We start from the raw sequence: 11,890 nt of genomic DNA on the forward strand, positions 1-11,890 counted from the left end.
CCACAGGGGTCCACGGAGTTCCCAGTTAATGGTAGGTTGTCCATGGCATGAAGAAAGGTTGGGAACCCCTGTCCGAGGCAAAGGGCAGTCGCTGGATATTGCTTTCTTGCGTTTTCAGGAGGCCTTTGACACGAAGCCACACCTGAGGCTGCCTAGCAAGGTGAGTTATCCTCCAATCCTCCGCTACTTCACCCATGGCTAAAAATGTTTGAAGTGTCTCTGCTAGGGCTCCTGCAGTTTCTGCTCTGGTCTTCCACAGGGTCTGAGGGAACACCTCGTCAGGCCCTGGGGATTTATCCACCCCTAATTTACCTCAGGATAGCAAACGCCTCCTCCGTAATCTGCACAAGATCTATGAAGATGCTTCTGCTTTCCCTCACTTCTATAGACTCTGTATCCGTCTCCTGACTAAATACAGATCCAAGGAATGCACTTAGGATCAACCCCATCTGTTTTGACTCCGCACGTGGAAAAGGACCAGTTTGTCCCTTGCAATCCTTTTGCTCTTAATGTATCTGTAAAATCCCTTAGGATTCTCCTTCACCTTGTCGCTAAAGCAACCTCACGCCTTCTTTTAGGCCCCCTGATTTCTTTCTGAAGTGTTCTCTTGCATTCCTTGTACCTCATAAGCACCTCATTTGTTCCTACCTGCCTGTACCTGCTATTCTGACAGGCACGTACCAGTTTTGTACTCTCAAAATTTCACCTTTGAAAGCCTCTCACCTGCCAAGCACACCGTTGCCAGGAAACAGCCTGGCCCAATCCTCACTTGCCAGATCCTTTCTGATACCATCAAAATTGGCCTTTCTCCAATTCAGAATCTCAACCTGTGAACCAGACCTTTGTTTTCGCGTGTTTACTTTGAAACTAATGGCATTATGATCATGAGATGCAAAGTGTTCCCTTCACACAAACTTCTGTCACCCGCCCTGTCTCATTTCCAGTATCACCCACTCTCTCACCAGAAGTTCCGGGTACTGATGAAGGAAACTTTCCAGAACACGCTTGACAAACTCTATCCCATCCCGTCCTTTTACAGGATGGGAGTCCCAGTCAATACGTGGATAAATATGAAGGGTCCCAGCCCAAAATGTCGACTGTTTATTCATCTCCATAGACGCTGCCTGACCTGCTGATTTCCTCCAGCGTTTTGTGTGTGTTACTCTGGATTTCCAGCATCTGCAGAATTTCTTGGGTTAAAGAAGTTCCTTCCGTGACTCTGGTGAGGGCAGGTGTGGGCGGGTTTCCTGGTAGTGTGATGTTTATGTAAACAGAATCCATTTTAAGTTTGGACTCAACGTGACCAGGATGAGCATGAGAACGGGGGAACAACAGCTCTGATCTACAGGGGTCACGAGATGGGGGTTGCTCAGATCCCGTAGTCCGATCTCACACTGGCCCCTTTGTGAATAAGAGGTTAATACTCTTTGAAAACTGATTCTAAAAGTGGGATATAAAAACACACATGACTCGGAGAAGGGTCGCTGTTCAATTAACCCTCTGTTCCCTGTAAAGCGGTTGATAGTGTAAGTGGTGGCAACAACCAGGCACCTCAGGGGTCTCAGGCCTGAGAGAGGGGCTGTTCGCACCCTGCCCGCCTCTGCTGGTGGGGCAAGTAATCGGAGGTGGAGGGGGGTTCAGTCACAGGAGGGGAGGGACGGTGAGCAGCTGGGATCTCTCGAAAACCAAAGTTCCTTACGACTGTTATCTTCTCCTTTTATGCTGACAGGCACGTACAAGCTTTGTACTCTCAAAATTTCACTCCCACATACCAGGTCCACCCGTCCAGAAATCAACCTGTCCCTATTCACACTTGCCACATCCTTTCAGGTACCATCAAAACTGGCCTTTCTCCAACTTAGAATCTCAGCCCCGCAGGGCAGACTTCTCTGTTTGCAAATTTACCTCGAAGCTAATAGCATTATGATCACTAGATGCAAACTGTTCCCTTCACACAAACTTCTGTCACCTGCCCTATCTCGTTCTCTAATATGAGATAGAGTATGACACCCTCTCTAGCTGGGACTTCTATGTGTTTTGTTTCATAACCCCAAAACATAAAACTAATGGAAAGGAAAACAGGGAGCCAGGAGATGGGTTTTGTTTTTACTTTAAGCGTGACGTGACGTGGTGTCCTGATGATGTTTACCATTCACATACTTTTACATATAACCCATAATGAATTATTTACAAAGAATACTTAATCATACAATATATTTACAAAATTACTCAAATAATAAATACACTACACTCCTCCCTGCTCCAACTCAGTAAAGAATGCATCTCAACTATACTCACAGGGTTCCATAAAATACAACTACTATATAGACATCTCCTCCGTGGATTGTCACCTTGTCGTGGTGGAGAAGCTTGTGTGGTCCTGTGATCTCGAGAGCGATGCTGTCTGGAGCTATGCTCCCGGTAGGGTCACCCATGGCGGTAAGGTCGAGGGTGAGGTCCCTGACAAAGAACAATCCAACCAAGACCTCAACGGTGGAACAGGCGGATGAAGTTACTTCCAACTCAACGGCTGTGAAGGCGGATGAAGGCTGCGACAAATCCATCAGCTCCAATCGTCCTGGTTTCCATGCCACTGGAATCAGTTGGTTGAATTGCGAAGTATCGTTTGTTTCTTGAATTGCAACATCAAGTACACATTAAACGAATACACGCACAGGCATCTTCGCTCTGTACGGAATGAAGACCATCATCCTCGACCTCGAGGGATAGCCACGACATATAGACATCCAAAATTTGGTAAATTTTAAATTGTCCCTAAAGATTTAATCACTGTGGAGGATTTCTTAATCTTGTGGGATAACATCTTTCCTGACGAGGGAGTGGGATGCCACTCTGCTTGGCTGGTGAAACTCGTGGCTGTGAAACAATGTCAGGTGCAGAAGCTTCCTCCGTGGTGGAGGTTGTAGGAGCTGACCCTGGGACCGCAGGAAGTGGTTCTCACAGACCAGGACATCTTTCTTCTAGATGTGTTGGCGTCCTGAACAGCGCACGGCAGGCTGCTCGATCCGCCAATCTATCCCAGGCCACCGGGCAAGGCTTCGAGCCAATGCTTTCATTTTGGCCACGCCTAGATGTCCAGCATGTCGCTCCCCCAACAATTACCTGTCATCTCGGATAGTGCAACTACCCTCAATCCCCATGTAAGACAACCTCGGTCAAGGGCAAGTTCGTCCGGGTGCTGGTGTAAACGGAAGAGCTGGAATTCCTGCTGCACGTTCCAGCTATTGTGGGTGGTCGTGTAGGCCCGAGACACTGTGGGGTCTTTTCTGCTTCCCCTTTGGATCATCCCTGCTGTAACAGGGAGACTTTTGATCTGCATGAGGGAGAACACGTCATGAGGAGTGTCCGCTTTTGTAAATTTTTCAGTCTTTTCCTTTTCCGAGGGTAAACAGGACAATCCGTCAGCACTTCCGTGGTTAGTTGTCCTCGTGAATTTGATCTTGTAATTGTGTCCTCCGAGAAACAGAGCCCACTGGTGTGGCTGTTGTTAGTGGAACTTCCTTCTGCGGGTTGAAAATGGACACTGGTGGTCGATGGCACAAAGAAATCTGCAGCTGCTGGAAGTCAAAGTCGAAAAGCTGGAGGAACTCAGCAGGTCAGGGAGCAACCATGGATGTTTCATTTAGTTTTAAGGTGCTTGGAAGTAAGTACAGAGGAGATGTCAGGGTTAAGTATTTTACGCAGAGAGTGGTGAGTGCGTGGAATGGGCTGCTGGCGACGGTGGTGGAGTCGGATACAATAGGGTCTTTTAAGAGACTCCTGGACAGGTACACGGAGCTTAGAAAAACAGAGGGCTATGGGTAACCCGAGGTACACGACCACCCACAATAGCTGGAACGTGCAGCAGGAATTCCAGCTCCCCCATTTTTACCAGCACCCGGACAAACTTGCCCTTGACCGAGGTTGTCTTGCGTGGGGATTGAGAGTAGTTGCACAGGAGCAGAATTAGGCCATTTTCCCCATCGAGTCTTCTCCACCATTCAATCATGGTTGATCCTTTTTTCCCTTCCTCAACCCCACTCCCCAGCTTTCTCCCTATAACTTTTGATGCCATGGCCAATCAAGAACCAATCAGTCTGGACCTCAAATACATCTCCTCAGCTGCCTGTGGTAACACATTTCACAAATTCACCACCCTCTGGTTAAAGAAATTTCTCTGCATCTCTGTTTTAAATGGATGCCCCTATATCCTGAGGCTGTGCCCTCTTGTCCTAGACTCCCCCACCATGGGAAACTTCCTTTCCACATCAACTCTGTCTCGGCCTTTTAACATTTGAAAGGTTTCAATCAGATCCCCCTCATCCTTCTAAATTCCAGCGAGTGCAGACCATGAAACGTTCCTCATATGATACCTTGTGAACCTCCTCTGGACCCTCTCCAATGCCAGCACAGCTTTTCTTACATGAGGAGCCCAAAACTCTTCACAATACTCAAGGTGAGGCCTCACCAGTGTCTTATAAAGCCTCAGCACCACATCCCTGCTCTTGTATTCAAGACCTTTTGAAATGAATGCTAAAATTGCATTCGCCTTCCTCACCACCGACTCATCCTGCAAGTTAACCTTCAGGGCGTTCTGCACAAGGACTCCCAAGTTCCTTTACATCTCAGATTTCTGGATTTTTTCCCCATTTAGGAAGTAGTCCACACATTTATTTCTACTACCAAAGTGCATGTCCATGCATTTTCCAACATTGTATTTCATTTGCCACTTTCTTGCCCATTCTCCTAATCTGTCTAAATCCTTCTACTGCCTACCTGTTTCCTCAACACTACCTGCCCCTCCACCAATCATCGTATCATTTGCAAACTCGGTGACAAAGCCATCTACTCCATCATGTAAATCATTGATACCCGGCATAAAGAGAAGTGATCCCAACACCAACCCCTGTGGAGCACCACTAGTCACTGACAGCCAACCAGAAAAGGATCCTTTTATTCCCACTCGCTGCCTCCTACCAATCAGCCAATGCTCAAACCATGTTAGTAACTTTCCTGTAATACCATGGGCTCTTAAGTTGGTAAGCAGCCTCATATGTGGCACCTTGTCAAAGGCCTTCTGAAAGTCCAAATACACAACATCCACTGCATCTCCTTTATCTATCCTACTTGTAATCTCCTCAAAGAATTCCAACAGGTTTGTCAAGCAAGATTTTCCCTTAAGGAAACCATGCTGACTTTGTCCTTTCTTGTCCTGTGTCACCAAGTAGTCCATAACCTCATCCTTAACAACTGACTCCAACATCTTCCCAACCACTGAGGTCAGGCTAACTGGTCTATAATTTCCTCTCTGCTGCCTTCCTCCTTTCTTAAGAGTGGAGTGACATTTGCAATTTTCCAGTCCTCTGGCACCATGCCAGAGTCCAATGATTCTTGTACAACCATTTCTAATGCCTCCACGATCTCTACCGCTATCTCTTTCAGAACCCGAGGGTGCAGTTCATCTGGTCCGGGTGACTTATGTACCCTGAGGTCTTTCAGCTTTTGAGCACTTTCTCCTTTGTAAAAATAACTGCACTCAATTCTCTTCCCTCACACCCTTCAACACCAGGCACACTGCTAGTGTCTTCCACAGTGAAGACTGATGCAAAATACTCATTTAGTTCACCTGCCATCTCCTTGTTCCCTGTTATTATTCCTCTGGCCTCATTTTCTGGCGGTCCTATATCCACTCTCATCTCTCTTTTATTTTTTACATAATTGAAAAAGCTTTTTCCATCCACTTTGATCTTGTTTGCTAGCTTGCTTTCATATTTCATCTTTTCCCTCCTAATGATTCTTTTGGTTGCCCTCTGTAGGTTTTAAAAGCTTCCCAATCCTCTGTCTTCCCACTAATTTTTGCTTTGTTGTCTGCCCTCACGTTTGCTTTAACATTTGCTTTGACTTCCCTTGTCAGCCTCGGCCGTACTATTTTACCATTTGAGTATTTCTTTGTTTTTGGAATACATCTATCCTGCACCTTCCTCGTTCTTCCCAGAAACACACACCAATACTGCTCTGCTGTCATCCCTGCCAGCATCGCCTTCCAATTTACTTTGGCCATCTCCACTCTGAAACTACTGTAATTTCCTTTACTCCACTGAAATACTGCTACATCAGTTTTTACTTTCTCCCTATCCAATTTCCAGTTGAAGTCAATCATATTGTGATCACTGGTTCCTAAGGGTTCTTTTACCTTAAGCTCCCTAATCACCTCCCGTTCATTACATAACACCCAATCCAGTATAGTTGATCGCCTAGTACGCTTAACGACAAACTGCTTTTAAAAGCCATCTCCTAGGCATTCAACAAACTCACTCTCTTGAGATCCATTACCAGCCTGATTTTTCCAATCAACCTATGTGTTGAAATCTCCCATGACTATCATAACATTGCGCTTTAGACACACCTTTTCTATTTCCTGTTGTAATCTGTGGCCCACATCCCAGCTACCATTGGGAGGCCTGTATATAATTGCCATCAGGGTCCTCTTACCCTTGCAGTTTCTTAACTCAACCCACATGGATCCAACATTTTCCAATCCTATGTCACACCTTTCTACTGATTTGATGCCATTCTTTACCAGCAGAGTCACACCACTCCCTCTGCCTACCTTCCTATCCCTCCGATACAATGTGTAACCTTGGACATTCAGCTCCCAACTACAACCATTCTTTAGCCATGATTCAGTGATGGCTGCAACGTTATACCTGACAATCTGTAATATTGCAACAAGATCATCCACCTTATTTCTTATACTCCGTGCATTGAGATATCACACTTTGAGTACTGTATTTGCTACCCCTTTTGATTCTGCATCCCTAATGCACTGATACTCACCCTACTGGCTGCAATTATATTCTATCATCTGCCTGCCCTTTCTGACAGTCTGACTGCACGCTGTCTTTGCTTTTTTACCATCCGTCCTATCTGAGTCCCTTCACTCCAGTTCCCACCCCAATGCCAAATTAGTTTAAACCCTCCCCAACAGCTCTAACAAACCTGCCCACGAGACTATTGGTCCCCCTGGGTTCAGGTGCAATCCATCACTTTTGTGCATGTCATAACTCCCCCAGAAGAGATCCCGACGATCCAAGAACCTGAAGCCCTGCCCCTGCACCAGCTTCTCAGTCACGCATTCATCTGCCAGATTATCCTGTCTCGACCCTCACTGGCGGCAATCTGGGAATTACTATTCTGTAGGTCCTGCTTCTCAGCTTTCTACCTAGCTCTCTGAATTCTCTTTTCAGGACCTCTTTGCTTTTCCTTCCTATGTCATTGGTACCAATATGCACCAAGACATCTGGCTGCTCTCCCTCCCTCCCCAAAATGTTGTGGACGTGATCCAAGGCATCCCTGACCCTGGCAACATACCATCCGGGTGTCCCGTCCACATCCACAGAACCTCCTCTCTATTCCCCTCACTCACTATCGAGTCCCCTATCACTACCGCTCCCTTCTTCTCTCTCTTTCCCTTCTGCACCACGGACCCATGCTCGGTGCCTGGAACCCTGGGGGCCATCCCCCACAACAGTGTCCAAAGCGGTGTGTTTATTATTGAGAGGAATGGCCACAGGGGTGCTCTGCACTAACTACCCATTCACACTTCCATTCCTCCTGACGGTCACCCAGCTACTCGCCTCCTGCAACTTCGGGGCGACTATTTCCCTGTAACTCTGACCGACGATCTCCTCGCTCTCCCGTACAAGCCGGAGGTCATCCAGCTGCCGCTCCAGATCCCTGACACGGTCTTCAAGGAGCTGCAGCCGGACGCACTTCAGGCTGATGTAGTTCCCCAGGAGGCTCTGGATCTCTCAGGACTCCAACACAATGAAGAACACACAAGGGCCATTTAACCTATGCTGTGTGATGCTCCCGCTGCTGATTAGGCGCCGGAACAACATGGATTAAATGAGCTGAAAGGTCTCTTTCAACACTGCAGTGCTGCCTGACCCTGTGGAACTTGAATAGGTTGATTATTGTCGCAGGTACCGAGATACAGCGAAAAGCTTGTCTCGCTCGCTGTTAATACAGATCTTCACCATTACACCGTGTGTCGAGGTAGAACAAGATCAAGCAATAACAGAGTGCAGAGTAGAGTGTCACAGTTACAGAGAAAGTTCAATGCAGGGAAACGATAAAGTGCAAAATCGTAATGTGTTAGGCTGAGAGATCAAAGGTGGAACTTGCTGCACTATGGAACTGACTGATACTCTGATAACAGTGAGACAGGATGTCTCTGACCCTGCTGATATGAGCTTTCAGCGTTTTGAAACTTCTGCCCGATGGGAGGGGGAGAAGAGAGCATATCTGGGAGTGGGTGGGTCTTTGATTTCGCTCTCTGGTGTACCAAGGCCGCAGGAAGTGGCGGGGGAGGCTGGCTTCTGTGCTGTGTGCACGACTCTCTGCAGTTTCGCAGAGTTCCTTGCGTTTACGACCCGCAATCTCTTTCTCCGTCCCTTCTCCCGCCACCCCCCACCTCCTCTTCCCTTCCATTCTTTCAGTCCAGGTGAAGGGCAAGTTAGTTAACTTACCAGCGGTTCCCAACCTCCATTAATGGTACGGGTCCATGGTATTAATGATGATATTGATGATGCAAAGATCATCGCCAAGGGGCAATGATCCCACATTAGCCTAGGGTTTATCTTGCCTGGTCCTGGTGACTTATCTAACTCGCTACTTTCCAAAAGCTCCAGTACATCCTCTTTCCTAATGTTTATATGCTCAAGTGTTTCAGTCTGCCGTAAGTCACCCCTGCAATGGTCAAGGTCCCTGGTGAATACTGAGGCAACGTGTACCTCAGCTACACATTTCCACTACCGCACCTGATTGGTCCTATTCTCACACGGCTCATCCTCTTGCTCTTCACACACTTGTAGAATGCCTTGTATATGTTAAACAGTTAGATTAAGTAGTGTAAGGACAGAAATAAAAAAGTAGTGAGGTAGTGTTCATGGGTTCAATGTCTATTCAGAAATTTGATGGTAGAGGTGCTCTTGGATCACTGAGTGTGTGTCTTCAGGCTCCTGTTCCTCCTCCCTGATGGTAGCAATGAGAAGAGGGCATGTCCTGGGTGATGGGGGTCCGTAATGATGGACGCTGCCTTTCTGAGGCATCGCTCCTTGAAGATGTCCTGGATACTACGGAGGCCGGTGCCCGTGATGGAGCTGACTGAGTTTACAATTCCCTGCAGCTTATTTCCATCCTGTGCAGTAGCCCCCACCCCCCAATACCAGACGGTGATGCAGCCAGTCAGAATGCTCTCCACGGTACATGTGTAGAAATTTGCGAGACTTTGGTGACAAACCAAATCTTCTCAAACTCCAAACTCCTATCTCCAGGTTGAGTCGGTGGTGAAGAAGGTGAATGCAATGTTGGCATTCATTTCTAGAGGAATAGAGTATAGGAGCAGGGATGTGATGTTGAGGCTCTATAAGGCGCTGGTGAGACCTCACTTGGAGTACTGTGGGCAGTTTTGGTCTCCTTATTTAAGAAAGGATGTGCTGACGTTGGAGAGGGTACAGAGAAGATTCACTAGAATGATTCCGGGAATGAGAGGGTTAACATATGAGGAACGTTTGTCCGCTCTTGGACTGTATTCCTTGGAGTTTAGAAGAATGAGGGGAGACCTCATAGAAACATTTCGAATGTTGAAAGGCATGGACAGAGTGGATGTGGCAAAGTTGTTTCCCATGGTGGGGGAGTCTAGTACGAGAGGGCATGACTTAAGGATTGAAGGGCGCCCATTCAGAACAGAGATGCGAAGAAATTTTTTTAGTCAGAGGGTGGTGAATCTATGGAATTTGTTGCCACGGGCAGCAGTGGAGGCCAAGTCATTGGGTGTATTTAAGGCAGAGATTGATAGGTATCTGAGTAGCCAGGGCATCAAAGGTTATGGTGAGAAGGCGGGGGAGAGGGACTAAATGGGAGAATGGATCAGCTCATGATAAAATGGCGGAGCAGACTCGATGGGCCGAATGGCCGACTTCTGCTCCTTTGTCTTATGGTCTTATGGTCTAATGAAATATAGCCAGTGTCGGGCCTTCTTTGTAGCTGCATCGATATGTTGGGGCCAGGTTAGATCCTCAGAGATCTTGACACCCAGGAACTTGAAGCTGCTCACTCTCTCCACTTCTGATCCCTCACTGAGGACAGGTGAGTGTTCCCTCGTCCTACCCTTCCTGAAGTCCACAATCAGCTCTTTGGTCTTACTGACGTTGAGTACGAGGTTGTTGCTGCTGCACCACTCCACCAGCTGGTACATGTCGCTCCTGCCCTTACAAGGGAGAACAATACCAGTGTTCAGGACAAGAGTGCAGATGGCACAGTAACGTAGCGATCCGCGCAGCACGTTACCATGCCAGCGATTCAATTCCCACCGCCATCCGCGAGGAGTTTCTACGCTCTCCCCGTGACCGCGTGGGTTTCCCCCTGCTGATCCGGTTCCCTCCCACAGTCCAAAGACAGACCGGCTAGGGCTAGTAAATTGTGGGCATGCTACGTGGAGATGCTTGCAGGCTGCCCTCAGCGCATCCTCAGACCGTTGATGCAAACGACGTACGCACTTCACTGTCCGTGTGACAAATAAAGCTCATCTTTACACAAAGTGAAGCCAAACAGTCGTAAATCGAGGCAACTGGACTTGCTGTGTTGTCTACAGGACATCTCGCCCCTCATCCGAGAGGCTTCTTCAGTTCTGATCCATGATGGGCAGCTATACTTATACTTCATAGTCGCCAAACAATTGATACTAGTACAATCATCACAGCGATATTTGATTCTGCACTTCCCGCTCCCTGGATTACAAATCGATAGTAAATATTAAAAATGGAAATTATAAATCATAAATAGAAAATAGAAAAATGGGAAGTAAGGTAATGCAAAAAAACCGAGAGGCAGGTCTGGATATTTGGAGGGTACGGCCCAGATCCGGGTCAGGATCCGTTCAGCAGTCTTATCACAGTTGGAAAGAAGCTGTTCCCAGATCTGGCTGTACGAGCCTTCAAGCTCCTGAGCCTTCTCCCGGAGGGAAGAGGGATGAAAAGTCTGTTGGCTGGGTGGGTCGTGTCCTTGATTATCCTGGCAGCACTGCTCCGACAGCGTGCGGTGTAAAGTGAGTCCACGGACGGAATGTGTGATGTGCTGCGCCGTGTTCACGATCTTCTGCAGCTTCTTTCGATCTTGGACAGGACAACTTCCATGCTGGGTTGTGATGCACCCTAGAAGAATGCTTTCTACAGTGCATCTATAAAAATTAGTGAGGGTTTTAGGGGACAGGCCAAATTTCTTTAGTTTTCTCAGGAAATAAAGGTTCTTGGCAGTGGACTCTGCTTGGTTGGACCAAGTCAGGTCATTTGTGATATTGACCCCGAGGAACTTAAAGCTTTTGACCTGTTCCACTTGCACACCACCAATGTAAATTGGGTCGTGCAGTCCGCTACTCCTTCTGAAGTCAACAACCAATTCCTTCGTCTTGCTGACATTGAGGATAGGTTATTGTCTTCGCACCAGGTTCTTAATTTCCTCTCTTTACAGGATGGTTTTCAGGCATTCAAATGCCTCCTGGCAAAGATCATTCCACACAAATCTTTCACTCTTCCCTAGGAGTTTTGTTAGGGGAAGAGTGATGTCAGCACAGTTCTTACCAAACTTACGATAATACCCAACCATTCCTAAAAACCTTCTTAAAGCTTTCTTGCCGGTTGGGACAGGAACCTCAGCAATAGCGTGAACCTTGGCCTGTACAGGAGCCACTTGGCCTTGGCCTACTGCATAACCCAGATATGTAACTGTGGCATGACCAAACTCACTCTTAGCGAGGTTCACGGTAAGATTGGCCTAGAAAGTTGGTCAAGCAGTTTTTCTACCGCTGCAATATGCTCTTCCCAAGTGT

Source organism: Mobula birostris, chromosome 28, assembly GCF_030028105.1.
Source record: "Mobula birostris isolate sMobBir1 chromosome 28, sMobBir1.hap1, whole genome shotgun sequence".
In the NCBI taxonomy this organism is placed as follows: domain Eukaryota; kingdom Metazoa; phylum Chordata; class Chondrichthyes; order Myliobatiformes; family Myliobatidae; genus Mobula; species Mobula birostris.